Source organism: Myodes glareolus, chromosome 19 (genome assembly GCF_982192425.1).
Source record: "Myodes glareolus chromosome 19, mMyoGla1.1, whole genome shotgun sequence".
NCBI lineage: Eukaryota > Metazoa > Chordata > Mammalia > Rodentia > Cricetidae > Myodes > Myodes glareolus.
In genome coordinates this window covers 51114016-51131466 of record NC_142044.1, presented here as the reverse complement: position 1 = coordinate 51131466, position 17451 = coordinate 51114016, and the positions used below count along the sequence as shown (strand labels likewise).

The 17451-nt window shown below is 45.0% G+C and overlaps 1 protein-coding gene across 2 annotated transcripts in view; it reads right to left on the bottom strand.

Annotated features, from left to right (window-relative positions):
* The window catches only part of Zbed4 (zinc finger BED-type containing 4), a 31742-nt gene extending 19090 nt beyond the window's left edge, over window positions 1-12652 (bottom strand). The window contains exons 1-2 of one of the 2 annotated variants that reach the window (XM_085678861.2): window positions 12546-12602; window positions 9846-10027 (exon numbers count right to left, since the gene is read on the bottom strand). The gene's annotated coding sequence lies outside the window, so the exon portion shown is untranslated. Of the gene's footprint in view, window positions 1-9845; window positions 10028-12545 lie in introns of both variants that reach the window. The other variant, XM_085678862.2, reaches the window with a different exon arrangement.
* Window positions 12653-17451: the final 4799 nt, after the last annotated feature.

The following is a 17451-nucleotide window of genomic DNA, read 5'->3' as shown; positions in this document are numbered from 1 at the left end:
GATCTGGTGAGACAGAAGCAGGCAGATCTCTGTGAGTTTGAGTCCAGGCTAGTCTATAAAGCCTAGGCTGTTACACAGAGAAACCCCATCTCGAACAAAACAAAAAATAAATAAAAATAAATAAATGTCCGGCATGTGTGGAGTTTGAAAAAGAATGGTTCCCATAGGCTCATGATGCATCATGTGCAGTCAGTGTCCTGAAAGTCAGAAGATGGCATCAGGTCTCCAGGACTGGAGTTGCAGATGCTTGTAAGCTCATGTGTGGCTGGCTGGGGACTGAACCCAAGTCCTCTGGAAGAGCAGAGTTTTAGTTTTTGTCATCGTCTTAAGAAAAAAATCATCTTTTTTGTTTTTCATGCTGCTTTACTCTTAAGGGGGAAAGAGCATATTACTTTGGTTTTTGCTGCACCAGACTCCTGTGGCTCTCTAACATGTCACACATATGTGAAGAAGAATCTTGGCTTTGTCACCATCCCAAGACTGTGGAGGTGACACTTTGGCTTTGAAAGTTCCCATGAGGATGGCATTCAGAGCTAGCATCTATTTCATAGTACTCATTTTATTCTCCAGTAAATAAAAACCAGTTTAAAATGAAACTCAGGGCTGGGAAAATGACTCAGTGAATAAGAGCACTTGCCACCAAAGTATGGGGGAAGGGCTGAGTTTGAATCCTCAGAACCTATGTAAAAAGCCAAATATGGCTATACACATCCCTGTAACCTCAGAACTACAAAGGGTAGAAACAAGAGAATGGCTGAGCCTTGCTGCCCATCAGGTTGCATAAGAGACCCTATCTTAAAGTAATACTGTAGAGTTACAGCGGAACATCTGACATCCTCCTCTGGCCTCTATGCACAAATGCAAGCACCAAAACGTACAAGTATTCTCATTTTCTCTCTGTCTCTGTCTTACCCTTCCCCCAGTAAGGCATACATATAAAGTTAGATCATCAATGACAAAGAGTCCTTCAAGAATAGATCTAGTCCTTTATTTAGCCCTTTTTAGCTCAAGAGTCACCCTCTGACCCAGGACCAGTCATGTGACGAGGAAAATAACTGGGCGATGGTGGCACACGCCTTTAATCCCAGCACTTGGGAGGGAGAGACAGAAGGATCTCAGCGAGTTCTAGACCAGCCTGGTCTACAGTGCGAGTTCCAGGACAAGCTCCAAAGCTACACAGAGAAACCCTGTCTTGAAAAAAAAAAAAAAAGGCAAATATTGCTGCACTTGAACAGGGTACTTGTATAGATAGAAGGAAGAAGTAGAAAGAATGCACTCATATCAATTTTCTGGTATTTTGTATTGTCAGTTTCAAATACAAAAATTTCTTTATTTAGCCAGGTGTGGAGGTGCCCACCTTTAATGGGGGGTGAGGAGTGGGAGGGACTGAGTTCGAGGCTAGCCTGGTCTACAGAGCTACACAGAGAAACCCTGTCTTGGAAAAAACAAAACAAAGCAAAAAGAAAAAAAAAATCCTCCTAAATTTTAAAGGATCCTTTCCATAGTTGAGACAGCATAGTGTAACTGTCTCAATTTAAGACACATGCTCTGATTCGGGAGAAAACGTTCCTTTCCATTTAAAGCTTTGCTATACACACGTGCCCAATGAGGATGACACTCTTCCTTGCAGTGGGGATCACTCTGATTTCCCAGCACAACCACCCACATCCATTCAGTCAACTCAAATGCTTTGACTACCTGATGATATACCCAATATGGGCAAGAACTAACTTTCCCTTTTCACATTCCAATTGTAACATATTAAACAAAACCATTTTAAAATACCACGTCTCAACAGTAGCATTCTGGCAAAACTCCAAATACAGAAAAGTGCCCTTTATGGTTAAGGCTCTCATATAGGTCAAACAAACCTACAAAAGGGAATGTAGAAGTTCTTATCAGAACGACATCCTTCCATCTAGCACCCCATACTAGGATTAATTAGACTTAAAGACCATGCTCCCCAAATAAAAAGCACACGAAATATCTTCAGCCACAAGAACTTTTCAGAGCATGACTAGAACCCACAAGGAAGGCTTGCTACACTCAAGGCTGTGTTGACAACTACACAAATATGCTGCACTGATTAGAAGTGATGAAGTGGGCAGACTGTGATCAAAGTTGGACTCCTTCCTGTGGGTTGACTACTGACGTGGGATGTCCTTCTGTATATGTGTTGCTTTATTGGTTGAAGGCTAAAGCTGTTTTGGACAATGGCTTAGCAGAGTAAAGCCAGGCAGGAAACCCAAACAGTAGGCAGAGTCAAGGAGATGTCATGTAGCTGTTGAAGGAGAAAGATGCCATGCCAGCACAGAAATTTACCCGGTAAGCCACAGCCTTGTGGCAATAGACAGATTAATAAAAATGGGTTAATTTAAGATGTAAGAGTTAATAAGAAGCCTGAGCTAATAGGCCAAACAGTGTTGCAATTAATATAGTTTTGTGTGATTATTTGGGTCTGGGTAGCAGGAAAACAAAAGAGCAGTCTCCACTTACAAAACAGCATGCCAACTTGGGCTACGACCACATAAAACCTAAGAGAGCTTGGGAAGGACTTCTAGATACAAAAGAACAGAGTTAAGCATGGCTTCTTGGTAGCAGCATTTTCTTGGGTGGGCTCCATTTGCCAGAGGCAAGCGGAGGTGTGACTCCTTTAAGAGATGTCTTCCTGACTCAGCTTTAGCAGCAAAAATTGAGCAGCTTCATTAAGAGCTGGCTTCCTGGTTCGTGCTGGTAGCACAAAACTCTGGCTCTTTCAGGAGGTCCTGCATATAAATGGAGTTTGTGAGCAGTTTGCTACGAATTGCTTAATGGCAACATAGACCAGCTGCATACCTGGAGCTGGGGCAGTGAGCATGGCTCACAGAGGTGGTGAACATGCCTCCATCATGTTGGACTGGGTGGAGCAAACAGACAGGGCTGCAGAGTTGGTCCTAGCCATGCCTGGTTAGCATTTAAAAAAAAAGCACTTCTGGTCAGAAAATGATTACAGATATACAATAAAGACAGATTCAGATGAAAAGGACCTCAGAATGGGTCACAGTGTTGGATGAATGTAAGTAGGCTTTGGAGTGAGAAGAAAGAATCAGAGTGTTATAAAGAGAGCAAATGATTTATAAAAATAAAGTCTTTAAAGAAACAATAAAAGTAATACAAAAAGAATATAGTCATAGATTAAAGGAGTAAAGAAAAATAAGTCACATAAAGATGGAATATACACAGAAAGTTTGTATTATACTTTTGTGCTTTCTTTGAATTTTTTGACTACAAAGAGACATTTGGTACATAAAGGTATCTGGACTTCAAAATTTGGGTCTAAGGATAAGTTGCCTTAGAAAAGAGGTTCTGCTTTTGTTTTCACAGAAGAGGAGTACCTATGGATTCCTTTCAGACTAATGTGGTTTGACAGAACAAGACCCCCAGAAAGGTCTCTGTGAACCATAAAAATACTTCACTCAACAAACAGTTGGAAGCAGTTTGGAGAAAACAACACCCAAATTTCCAAAATGATTGTTCACAAATGTTTGTTTTTATTTAAAGGGGAATATGATATAGCTATGAATACTTTATATTGGTATGGATTTTGGGTATTGATAAAGATTTAATGTTGATTTTGTTGTACTGTGTATAAGTATTCCTGGTTTTTGTTTGTTTTTCTTTTTTTTACTTTTTTCTCTTTTTTATTTATTTTATTGAGCTATACATTTTTCTCTGCTTCCCTCCTTTCCTCTCCCTTCCTCATCAATCCTCTCCCATGGTCACTATGCTCCCAATTTACCAGATCTTTATCAGGAGATCTTGTCTTGTTCTACTTCCCATTCTGCTTTTAAGGTATCATGTTTGTGCAGCTCACTTAAAAATGTAATGTAGCCGGGCAGTGGTGGCACATGCTTTTAATCTCAGCACTTGGGAGGCAGAGACAGGAGGATCTCTGTGAGTTCTAGGTCAGCCTGGTCTACAAGAGCTAGTTCCAGGACAGGCTCCAAAATTACAGAGAAACTCTGTCTCAAAAAAAAAAAAGTAATGTATAATTAAGAATCACACATTAATGGTTGTTTATTATAGTCAAACTATAATAAACTAGTCATGCTAGTCATACTTCAGATGGAAAGGTATTCTTCAAATATTTCAAAAACCTACAGAACAAACACGGCATTTAAAATGTTTTAAGAACTTAGACTTTTCTTGACAGTGAGACATGTCAAGAAAATGTAGCACTAATTACTTCAGAGAGGTTGACGGGCATTGAAGAAACTTGTTATGGAATTTGCCTTCAATGACAAGGCTAGCCATTTGGGCAAGAAACTGCTCTTGCCTGAACTGCTTTATGATATGCTGTATAAACTGGACATGCAGGACCCACAGAAAAATGACTACTGAACTTGCCTAAAGAAGGTGAGACAGTCCTTCAGGGTTCCTGCTTCAAGAAAGAGTCTGTCAGACATTTTGCAGGACACAGAAGAAAGCAACTGATGAACTTTGCCATTACAAGACAGAACAGATCTTCAAATTTTCTGATTCATGGAAAAGTCTGCTGGGTACTATGGGCCTTTAGGCTAAAGATGGATGCCCCAACATTACAAAAGAACTCTACCTGACTATCCAGACAACAAGATGTCTCTGTCAATTCTAGAACTTTGGAAGTTGCTTACAATGCACTTTCTGTTTACTTAGGTAATATTATATCCTTCTGGGGTCTTTAAAGAGTTGAAGACAGATATAGTTTTCCTTAGTTATGATAAAAGATAAATTAGATATAAAACTTTAGACTCACAAAGTTAGGATAGATGATTATTTTCCTTAATTTGCCCAATAGTAAATGGACTAAATAATGTTACTATAATTCTTGCTTGACAACTGTTTTGCATATGTAATTTTACTATGTTAAAGTTAAAAACCTTCCTTTTTAATTAGACAGAAAGGGGAAGATAATGTGGGATGTCCTTTTGTATATGTATTGCTTTATTGTAACATGAGGGCTGGCTTGTTGGGGTTTCTGTCCCACCCAGTACCCCACAGCCGGCAACTCCAAAGGAAAATTACACACAGGACTCCATAAGGTTATAAACTGATTGGCCCTTAGCTCAGGCTTCTTGTTAACACTTATAGCTTATATTAACCCATTATTCTTATCTATGTTAGCCATATGGCGGCTTGGTACCTTTCTCACTGTGGCAGCTTACATCTTTCCTCTCCGGTGGTCTGGGCAGAACTGCAGAGGAAGCTTCCTGCTTGCTAGAATACTCCCAGTCTCTTTGCTCCACCCCTACTTCCTGTCTGGCTTTCCCGTCTATACTGCCTGCCTGGCCAATCCACGTTTTATTAAAATATGATTGACAGAATACAGACAATTCTCCCACACCACTTTATTGGTTGAAGGCTAAAGCTGTTTTGGCCAATGGCTTAGCAGAGTAAAGCCAGGCAAGAAACCCAAACAGAGATATATAGAGAGAGTAGGTGGAGTCAAGGAAACACCATGTAGCTGCCAAAGGAGAAAGACACTGGGACAGAACCTTACCAGGTAAACCACAGCCTTGTGGTGATACACAGATTAATAGAAATGGGTTAAGATGTAAGAGTTAGTTAATACAAAACCTGAGCTAATAGGCCAAACAGTGTTGTAATTAATATAGTTTCTGTGTGATTATTCAGGTCTGGGTGGCAAGGAAACGAACAAGTGGTGTGGGAGAATTGTCTGTATTCTGTCAATCATATTTTAATAAAACACTGATTGGTCAGGCAGGCAGTATAGGCGGGAAAGCCAGACAGGAAGTAGGGGTGGAGCAAAGAGACTGGGAGTATTCTAGCAAGCAGGAAGCTCCCTCTCCAGTTCTGCCCAGACCATCGGAGAGGAAAGATGTAAGCTGCCCCGCTGGAAAAGGTACTGAGCCATGTGGCTAACATAGATAAGGATAATGGGGTAGCATAAGTCATAAGAACTAATAAGTAGCCTGACCTAATGGGCCAATCAGCTTTATAACTTATAGAGATCTCTGTGTGATTGATTTTCTCTGGGACTTGCCGGCTGTGGGGTACCGGGTGGGAACAGATACCCCAACAAGCCGGCCCTCATGTTACAAACAAGCAGTCTCCAGTTACAGGCTACCAAAGTATATTCCATTACCCATGGAACTGTGTCCCAAACATGCCACCTATAGACACTCAAGTCTCCAAATGCAGGTCAACACAGAGGCAGGACATACAATACTAACCAAGATACAGGATTCTGGTTTGGCAGGAACAGTTCAAGACAATTGCAAAATGTAACTGCAGACTGGCCGCTGAATGATACCTGGAACTTTTGTTTCACTCTTAGACTACTGGTGATGGAAATGGAGTGGAGAGAAAAGAATACTTATAAGTGAAGAGTCCTAACATATGCAATTTCCTCCAAAAAGCTTGTAAGCCCACAAGGGAGACAGCTGGCATCCTGAGGGTTTCATCTAGGGATGGGGCATCAAGGAGCATCAACTCTACAGTTCAGAAACTTCACAACATAAAACAAAACAACAACAACCAAAAAAAATCTTCTGTGTCTTCAACGGGACTGTGCAAGCCCTCACAGAGCTGTCAAGGACACTAAGGGAGGTCTTTGTTTCCAAAGACCTTAACTAAGACCTGGCCCACACTTGAGGGCAACATAACCATATTAGGTGTTCTGCATAACCAACATATTTCACGGGAAGCAACACTATCAAAAGCCTTAACGCCAGAAATGCCACAGAGTCACTGAGCCTATACAAATGACAACTATAACCACTAAGACTACCCCAAGATGGAAAGTCCAAAGCTAAATACCAAAGACAGGTACAAAGAGCTAAACTTCAGACATCTAGAACCAGAGTTATTTCCACAAGACATAGTCAGAAACTCTGATAAGGCTACCTTGGAAACAAAGCACATTCCACAGTAAGCAAACAACCCACATTAAGGTCACTTGGTCCCTGTTCAGTCCCTGAAACATTCTGGGTCACATACCACAAGCCTGGATTTTTCTGGTTGCTCTTTTTTTATTTCCTCTGAACTTAACAGGAGCTTCTTCTCCAACTACCCTTTCTCTATGACCTAAGCAGGTACCAGTGAAAGGCCTAAGCCACAGTTTCGACTAAAAGTCACTGGAAATCTTTAAATGTCCTTCACAGGATGTGAATGTGGCTTTCATGATACAGTGGCCAAACAGAGCCACATGCCTGTGGCTGGCAGATGGTGCAGAGACCACAAGGTGAGGCTTAGTAAGCAGCCACGACAGCTACTTTGGATGAAATTCATCTGTGCACAGTATCTGTCTGTAGAGGTAATACAGATGAACAATGAAAACTGGGGTTGCTGGTTCACCAAGCCAAGGGACCCCAGATCAGGTCACAACAGCACCTTTGTAGGGTGGCAGAGCAGGACAGTGGACTCACAGCCTCACTGTTGCTGGTAGTGTAGACTTTGTACAAAACGGAAGAACCTGGGCCACAGCTGCTAAGAGGTCCTCACATAGAGAAGGCTATAAGCAGAACTCATGCCTTGTTGGACTTTTGTCCCAGCATTTTCACACCAAGTCATTTAAACTGTGTAGCCACTGACTTCCCAAAACATATCCCTGCAATAGTGGGGAGGAAGCTATAGCAGACCCTGAAGGTGTGACACATACTCTCTAGGACCAGGTCCCTCAGAGATACCCTCAAATGTACCAGAAGCATTTCAGAGCACACTCTCAGAACACACAGCAACAAGTCTGCCCTTAAGTGCCTGCGATTTTCCTTAGAAAACCTCTTGGGAATTGGATCTCTTTATTTTCTTATTTTAGAGACAGCATCTCAACATTTTGTACAGTCTGGCTTTGAACTTCTGTATTCAAACAAACCTCTCGTCTCAGCCTCTTCCCTCAATAGCTGGGAACAAAAGATGCACCCAGATACAGGGAGGGTCCTTTTCTCTAGGTTATACAGGTTCCTACCACTATTACAAATTCCCGGAGAACAGGAATTTATGAAGACCCCACTATTACAGCGGGTAGTGCAGTGCCAGGTGCAGGCTAGAGGCAAGAATGGCCCAAAAGGCAGGGGAGTTCTTGTCTCTCCAGGTGTCCTTTTCCTCAGAAACAGAACAGTTTTACTATTACTAACAATACCTTCCAAAATTTGAACTACTAAAAGCACATATCAAATAATTAGCAAGATGACTATTGGTTGAGAGTACATCAGTGGTAGAACATTTGCCTAGCAATTCCCAACACTACAAAAATAAATAAATAAATAAATAAATCGGAAAAAATTATAATTAGCAAGATGGACTGATGAGATGGCCCAGTGGGTAAAGGTGCCTGGACACAAACCAGACAGCCAAAGTTTGATCCTGGGAATACACATAATGATGGGAGGAGAAAACGGACTCTGCTGGAGTCCACTCTGTGGAGACATGTGCCCTGTACTGTGACACATGCAGCATCCCATCATGAATACAACAATAAATAAAATTTTAAGTATGATTATCGAGAAAATAACCTGCTAATAACAGGTACTTTGAAATCACTTATGCTAAAAAGCACCAATTCCTCACCTGGGATCACATGGTAATTAAAGCAGACAAATTTGCCTGGCATTCCCAGGTTCTTTCTGCATGTCTTCTGTCTTGAGACTCTGGGTCCCTCACTGGTTTAGTTCTGAGTCTAGATATGTCACATATCAAGGAGTCTTGTCTATAAGCTGACGACAGTGAACCCATTTCATGTTCCTTCAAGGTTGAAGGCACAGAGTAACTGAGGCATCTTACTGTCCACTTTGACAATGGCCTGCTCCAAATCCACAGAAGGCACCTTAAGTCTCCAGTTGTCCTAAACCCCACAGACAGATTATCTCATGATGAGATCATCCCCAGTAGAAATGGTCATCTTAGGGTAACTGGACTGTCTTCTCACCTCCTTGTAGAACCAGAACTGAGATAATCATCAACCAGACCACACTGTGACCAAGACTTCTTAATTATGCGTACCTCTTGCCCCTACCTAATTCTGTTTACTGAAAGCTTGTGTCATGCCCCGAGGATGGGCTTAAATACTTACTTTTCTTCTTCCCTATTGGTTGTTTTGATTATACTCCTTTTGTGCCCTCTCATACTTCTGTTTGCACTCCCATTTGCAACAGGGTTTCTCTGTGTAGCCCTGCTGTCCTGAAACTGGTTCTGTAGATCAGGCTGGCCTCAAACTCAGACACCTGCTTGCCTCTGCCTCCTGAGTGCTGGGATTAAAGGATCAAAGGCGTATACCATCATGCCTGACTTGTTTGCTTTCTTCAGGGTCAAGTGGCTGTACCTGGTATGCTGAAACCTGGAGTTGGGACTCTGGCCAGTTATAGGCATAGTCCAGGATAAAGAAAGGCCTAGACACTAAAAAGTGGGACAAGAGGGCTCAGTGGTTAAAAGCACTGGCCGCTTTTCCAGAGGATCAGGGTTCAATTCCCAGCACCCACATGGCAGCTCATAACCACCTGTAACTCCAGTTTCAGGTAGTCTGACACCTTCACATAGACATATACAGGCAAAACACGAACACACATGAAATAAAAAGTGGGGCAAAAAGTATCTAAAAGACTGAGGTAGAGGAAGATGAGAGCCTGGCAAGATGCAACACTTCCCAGATATAACTGAAGGCCAGGAAGGGTGGGCGCAGTCTGAGACTCTTGCAGCTAGATTCAGTGACATACAAAACATCTGCAGGAACTACAACCCTTACAACAGTATCCTCAAAGAGTAATGAGAAGAACGGCAGAGCTGACTGTGAACAGTCTGTGCAGATGTTCAGAAGGAAACAATGCTGTCTGGAAGAGCCTCTGGTCAGTGACCAAGGAAGAGTCACTTACCTACTCCCTCCTCTCATTAGGTCAGCCAGAAGTCAAAATTAAAGGATTTGAAGCCAGGCACACAGAAAATGCAGATTTGAAGTGAAGAGGTAGAGGCAGTGACCATGGCCACTTACTGTCCCCACATTTCTAGGGCGCCACTTCCCAGTTCTCTCTCTCCAGACTCTAGGTCCACAAGAGACCTGAAACACACACACACATTTCTTTGACTGAACAAATGCTACACATCAGTTCATATATACTCCCCTCATAATTTCCTAAACACCTTTTCAAAGGTGTTAGGGATTGTGCATGTACCAACATCAGAGAGTTTTGATCACCAAAACATCCAGGCACAGTCAGAATTACTAGGTCAGGGACACACTTCTGTAATCCCTGTCAAATGAATTAAGAGATTTCTTTCTTTTTTTTCTTTTTTCTTTATGTTCTTGGTATTTTGCCTACATGTATGTCTGTGTGAAAGTGTCAGATTCCCTGGAACTGAAGTTACAGACAGGTGTGAACTGACATGTGGGTGCTTGGAATTGAACCTGAGTCCTCTGGAAGAGCAGTCAGTGCTGAGCAATCTCTCCAGTCTCTTGCTTTCTTTCAGCTAAGAGACTGCAAACCTGACTAAGAGACTGAGTGCCTTAGACTTTCTACTGCCACGATGAACATCATAACCAAAAGCAACTTGGGGAGGAAATGGTTTATTTCATCTTACACTTCCAGTGTTAACAGTCTACACTGAGGGAAGTCAGGGCAGGCACCTGGAGGTAGAAGCCACGGAGGAGCACTTCTGACTGGCTTGCTTCTCAGAGTTTGCTAGGCTTCCTTTCTTATACCACCTGCCTAAGGGTGGCATACTATACCATTCCCCAGGCCCTTGGGCATGACTTGCCTACATTCATCATTAATCAAGAAACGCCAAACAGACTTCACTACATGTACATGTTTTAAGGAGGCATTTTCCCAATTAAGACTCCCACTTCTGGTGGCTAGAGAGATGGTTTGCTCATTTTTTTAAAAATATTTCTTATGGTTTATTTAACTATATTTTATGTGCATTGGTATGAAGGTGTCAGATCCCCTGGAACTGAATCTTCAGACAGTTGTGAGCAGGCATATGGGTGCTAGGAATTGAACCCGGGTCCTCTGGAAGAGCAATCAGTGTTCTTAACCGCTGAGCCATCTCTCCAGTCCTCACTCAGTGATTAAGAGTACTGCCTACTCTTCCAGAGGACCTGGGTTCAATTCCCAGCACCCATAAAGCAGCTCACAACTGTCTCTAACTTCAGTTCTGCAACACTCCCATAGAGACATACATTTAGGCAAAACACCAATACATATAACAAATAAATAAATAAACAAAACATTTTTGTTTATTTCCCTCCCTCCCTCCCGATGTTTCTGTCAAGCTGACAAAAAAACAAAAACAAAAACAAACAAACAAAAAAACCCCAGCACACTGAGACTCTGAAACTTTGAAACTTTCTAAAGGGTCACAAAATATTGTAACTCATGTCTTTTCCTGAAAATAAAAATCACAAAGAGAGGAAGCGAGCATCAATGCCCATGGACAGGCCACTGTAATCCTCAGGGTGCAGAGCAGAGGTTCTCAACCTTCCTAATGCTGTGACCCTTTAATACTGTTCCTCATGTTATGGGGACCGCAACCATAAAATTATTTTCGTTGCTACTTCATAACTGTAATCTTGCTACTATTATAAATCGTCATGTAAATATCTGTGGTTTCCAACTGTCTTTAAACGATCCCGGTCAAAGGGTCGTTTGACCCCTGAGGGTCGCGACAAACAGGTTGAGATCCTTTGGTGTACAGTCAAACTTGTAGCTTCCTCTCAACTTTGGTTTAGCGTGGAATTAACTCAAGCCAAAACTTGAATTATCTATAGCACTTTCTCAAAAACTCAAACTAAGATTTCCTTCGTCTTAATTTTATCACCACGCTGTAAAAGGGTGTGGGGGGGAATCCTTTCTTTCTACAAAGTCACAAGAACGCACTTGCCATAGCTGACTGGTTTTACGAAGCCAGAAGTGTCTTTTTTAAAAACGGCACTTAATCTTATCCTAATTAACTTCAAAACAAATGACTTCCCCTTTTACAAACACCAGAACAGCGACAGCAGCTCCTCCTGAGGCTCCTCGCTGCACGGACTAGCGCACGAGCCTCGTGAGAACCTTCACACAGAGCGAGGACCCGCAGCCATCCCGGCAGAGACGAGTGGGTCGCCCAAAAAGGACAAAAGGAACAAAAAATGACGGCAGGTACTGCGAGTGGGAGGACGCTGCGGAGCCAAGGCGTGAGTTGAAGTTTGTGTTCGGAAAGCCTCGGTAGTCAGACCCAGAAGCACACGCTACAGCCAGGCACCAAGAAGCGTGACACCGACTCGTGTCACCGCCGCGCAGGCTGCCGGCGCCCCTTCCTGGACACGCACGCCGATCGGCACCGGCTTGGGGGTGCCACGACGTGGCGGGAGCCGGGCACCTGATGAAAGATCACTCGGGGCGTCCCGCTGCCTCTCCTCTCCGCGGGCCTGGGCCCGCCGGGGGCGCGAGGCGCAGCTGTCAGAGGCCCGGCCGGGTGCACCCACGGGACGCAGCCCCCGCCCGGCCCGCCGCGCACGGACAATGGCGCGGTCCCCGACCCCGGCGCGGCGCCGACCGTCGAAGACGCCGCTGAAGCGTCCCGCGCGCACTCACCTGAGGCGCCGGCTCCGCGCGACGCAGCGCGGGCCCGCGGGCTGCGGACAGCGCGACGGGCGCGCCCATTCATTAGCCGCTTTGTCTGCCCCCGCCGCCCCTCCCGCCGCCCCAGCCCCGCCGCCCGCGACGACGCCGGACGCTGCGCCCCTCCCAGGGCCCCGCGCGGGTCGGGGGCGGGGCCCTGGGCGGGGCTGGCGCGCGCAAGCGCAATCCCTGCGCACCTGCCCCGCCTTGGGCTGGGCCCAGAGGACCGCGGGGTGGGCTTGAGCCCATTGGGCAAAGCACGTGGGGCGGAGTCGCAAAGACAACGCAGGCGCAGTCCCCCCCGTTGTCCCGTCCTCCTTCCCGGAGGTCAGGTTACGCCGGCGCAGTCTCCCGCACTGGGCTTTGGTGCCGACCTCCTCCGTCCAACCACGCAGGCGCGGTCCGGCGCACCTGCCCCCGTCTGGGGTTCGTCCACAGACTACGCAGGCGCAGTCGACGCGGCGGTTGGTTAGATTTGCTACACATTTGCGAACGTTCGGCCACCGCGGTTTCTTCTCCGGGCTGGGCCGTTAGTGGTGGTCCAGCGCCCTCCCAACGGTTGACCGTGGCGCTTCCGGGCCTGTGGTCGAGATGGGCGCCCGCACCAGGGCGTGCGCGCGGCTTCTGCCGGTAGCCCATGGGTGGAGGCTAGACGCAGCAGGTGCTCACTGCACAGGGCCTGGGGCCCTGTTTGGGTAAAAGGAATATGGAGTTTGTGGTTGAAAGCCCCAGTTCAAATTCCCGTGCGGACCAAGTAATTTCTACAGGGGGAATTTGGCTCAGAAATTCTTCTCTGATGACGCTTGAGACCACAGCTTGTTATTTTTTGCGGAAGTCCTGTCCTCCGCTCGTCTTACGATTTGGGGCTAGTTTCTTCTGTGATTTAGGATTATGAGCCCAGCTCGGGGTTGGTGGCAGATGTCACAGGTTGAAGCAGCTTGCTTGCCCTGATTCACAGTCACAAGTCAATGGAGATGCTTTGGAATTCCGTGTCGAGGCTAAAGGATGAAGCCTGAAGGAAAGGTGGTTTGGGCAGGCCATGCACTGCGGATGGAATCTATGGCCGTCAATCAAGTGCTTAGAACCCCGAGTCTATCTTCTCTGCCTTCCATAAGGCAGCTGATGTGTGTGCTTGGAGGTGGTGGGTCCATATCAGGCTAGATAGGGAACACCCCAGACAGGCCTGGGTGAAGGTCCTCAGATTGCAGGTTTCTATAGGGTACAGAAATTTTCAGTAATCTCCCTCTTTATGTTGTCCCCAGTGAACACCGCCCCACACCTCATAGCTTTACGAAGGATTTCAGAAGCCCTAGAACTGTTCTAGACATGAATTCTTGAGCTGTACAGTTAAAAGTAGGGCCTAAAGCAAATACAATAGGTAGGAGAGCGTGTGAGCATTTGTCCTATGTGTCTCAGTCCAGCACGAGACTTGTTTGTCCCCCTTCATAATGAAACAACTGCCCAAACTGTTCACCTAGAGATGGCCCTGAAGGCTGGGTGCTCTCAGGGCTCCTAGCCCTGCCCAAACTCTGCAGGGGAGGATGGAAAAGGGAAGTGGAAGGGCAACAAGGCTGCTTGCCTGGTGTGGGAAGAGCAGGCTTCCCCTTCCATGACTTGCATAGTGTCAAGATGTCCAGGGTCTTGAAGGGCCAGGGCACGTTCGCATGTCTCTAAGGACCGTGTAAAAGGCAAAGAAAGAATGGCAAAAGACGATGACAACATTTGAAATCCTATTTGGTTCTTATTTCCTATGTCAGAATGAGGCAGTGAGCCTGGCAAAGAGGAAGTGGATGCTACAGGCAAGCAAGGCATGAGCCCTTTGAGAGTAACTGTCCCTGGGAAGGGCAAGAGCAGGCAGAGTTCTGGCTGGCCAGAAACTGGCTTGTCAAAAATGTGTGGCTGTATTCAAACCTGATTTCCAAGAAGATTGAAACCTTAGCACAGGAGTCCCTTGGGTCCTGGAGAAACGATCTAGTCATGACTTCTTGCATCTCAGCTCCCACGGAACCGCCCAGAAAGGAGTGCCTGTCAGACTTCCTATATGAGGAGATGTTTGCCTCCTTCTTGCTCAAGGGTAGAAGTCCAGACCCCTGTTTCCATGTATGAAGGAGCCCCCAAGGGCCTTCACAGTCTGCTCCAGAATGGCTGTCCTGATCCCTGGAGTCTTGGAGCTACACCAGTGGTCACTAAATAGTCCGAGGACACTGATTACTTATGGGAGTTACACAGATGCTGGATTAGTTGCTCTTCTCTTGCTGTGATCAACTGTTCTGACAAAAACAAGGCAAGAAGAATTAATTCTGGTTTACAGTACCAGGGTACAGCCTATCCTGGCAGGAAAGGCGTGGTAGGATCATGAAGCAACTGGTCACTTTGCATCTGCAGTCAGGAAGAAGAGACCAATGAGTGTAGGGGCTGAGACCCAAACCCTGGGAATGCTGCCACCCTCCTTTAGGGTGGGTCTTCTACTCAATTTAGCCTAATCAGATAATCCCTCACAGGCATGCCCAGAGACTAGTCTAAATTATCCCTTGGTCTTTCTTGAGGCTTGTGTCCTAGGCAGTTCTAGAGCCTGACAGCATGAACCATGTCACAGGTTTTAACAGGAAAGTGCAGGCAGCAATCAACGGCGTGCGTTGAACTCTGACCAGGATACTGACCTGTGCTGGACTTGGGGTTCTAGTTCTCTCACTCCCCATCCCTGCCCTGCTGCTTACATTAGGTGAGGCCCCTGTTTCCCATCTGAGAAATGGAGCAGGTTGGGAAGAGCTGTATCCACCACAGCTCCCTGCTCTGATTGTACACCAACCCTGTCCAGATGGGCAGCCAGGGATGAGCCACCCTGATGGCCAAACCACCTAAATGGTCAGTTTTTCTAAATGAAGGAGTGAGAAGTCCAGACAACAGGAAGGAGTACAGATATTCGCACTGGAGAGAATACTGGGCTAAGTGTTCTTAAGCTCTTGGTCCCTAGTTCAAGAGTAAAATAAAAAGGAGTTCAATTCCCAGCAATCACATGGTGACTCAAAACTATCTATAATGGGATCTGAAGCCCTCTTCTTTCATGCAGGTATATAGGCGGATAGAGCACTCATATACATAAAATACATACAATCTCTTAAGAGTGAAATAAAAGCCCACACAGATGGTAAAGTAGCAAGAAAATTTCATTCAAATAATAGAACAATTCAGAACACATTGCAAAAGAATAGTGGACCCCATGAGTGAACATACTTAAGGACACAGTTTCCTTTATATAAGTGTTTTGCTTGCATGTCTGTCTGTGTACCACATGCATGCAGTGCTTGTAGAGACCAGAAGAACTCAGATCCATTCTAACCGGAAGTACAGATGGTCGTGAGGCACCATGTGGATACTAGGAACCAAAATGAAATCCTTGGCAAAATCAGCAAGTGCTCTTAACCTGTAAGCCATAGGGCTTCCTTTTATGGAGTTCAAGAGAGTTTGGTTACTAGAGAGATCTATGACATGGTTCTTTATCTTGATAGAGTGAATCATAAACTTTAATGCTGTGCATATTCTTTCTCATAGTGCATCTGATTTTAATCATGTCCACACCCAATTATTCATAGACATTAGATGGTAAAAAAAAAAAAAAGTTCACTTAGAGGAGACAGTTTGCTTTATTGTATGCATGCCCAAACCAGTCAAGGTTTGATCACTCCATTACCTCTGTACCCGTGTGTTGAGAATGTTTGTCAAGTTTGATGGTCCTAAAGGGGAAGAGAAACATTCTATTATTCAGAGTGGAGTGTGTTTATAGCTAAATACAAGAGAAGCCTAGGTTGCGCAGTTGCTAGGTACAGTGCTCAGAGGTGTGTGTGTGTGTGTGTGTGTGTGTGTGTGTGCGTGTGTGCATAGTACGTGCAGGTGAGAGTCCTAAGCTGTTAAATGCATTATAAAAGGTTTGTGTGCATAGTCTAAACCAAGTAGAGTCCCAGGTTACCAAATTATTCCTTATGGTTGCCTGCCTCACTGGAGTGCTGGCTGGGTTTGGAGCCCCTTTCTGGAGGCAGGTGTCAAGGTATGCATGCAGGTGATGGGAAATGTTTAGATAACCACTGGGGTAATATAGAGACAGTGAGATCACTGAGATACCCTAGGTGATAAAATTGCCACTGTTTGGAGAAGAACGACCTTGGGGGGGGGGGGAGTTGGAGATAAGTACCTAGAGATGCTGATAAGCTCAGGTGAGAGAGAAATGTGTATTGGGGGACAGGCAAAAGTTTTTAGTAGCAGTGAGTAGCACCAAGAAAAGCAGCCAAGGAAGAAAGGTTGTGTAACCGGGATGGGGTTTTGTGCACTCTGGAGGGAACTCTTAGGAAGTATTCAGGTACAAGGGTCCTATGCAGGGACGGGCAGAAGGGTAGATCGTGGTGAGGACAGTTGGAAGAGGCAAAGGAAGGAGGGGTTTGAGGGTTTACCACAGGGTCCTGGTGGGGAGGATAACGGGCTCCGTGGGAAAGCTGGACTGGGTGTGGAAACTGAAGATTCAGATAGGCCCATGAAGGATAACAGCTTCTAGGGCCTTGGTTCTGACTTGTTTTCCAAGATGAAAATAAAATTTTCAAAAAATATTGTTGACATTTTGTTGTTTGTTCATTTTGAGACAGGATTTCTCTATATAGTCTCAACTGGTCTAGAACTCACTGTAGATCAAGCCAACTCTCCTGATTGCTGTACTAACCATGCCTTGCTTTTGATTTTGGTTTTGAGAATGAGTCTTACTAAGTATTCCTTAAGCTTGCAGTGATCCTTCTACTTCAGCCTTCTGAGTACTGAGATTATAGATATATGGTATCGCAGAAATTACTGTTAAGTTTCATTTAAAACTTTTGTTTTTTGAGATAGGATTTTA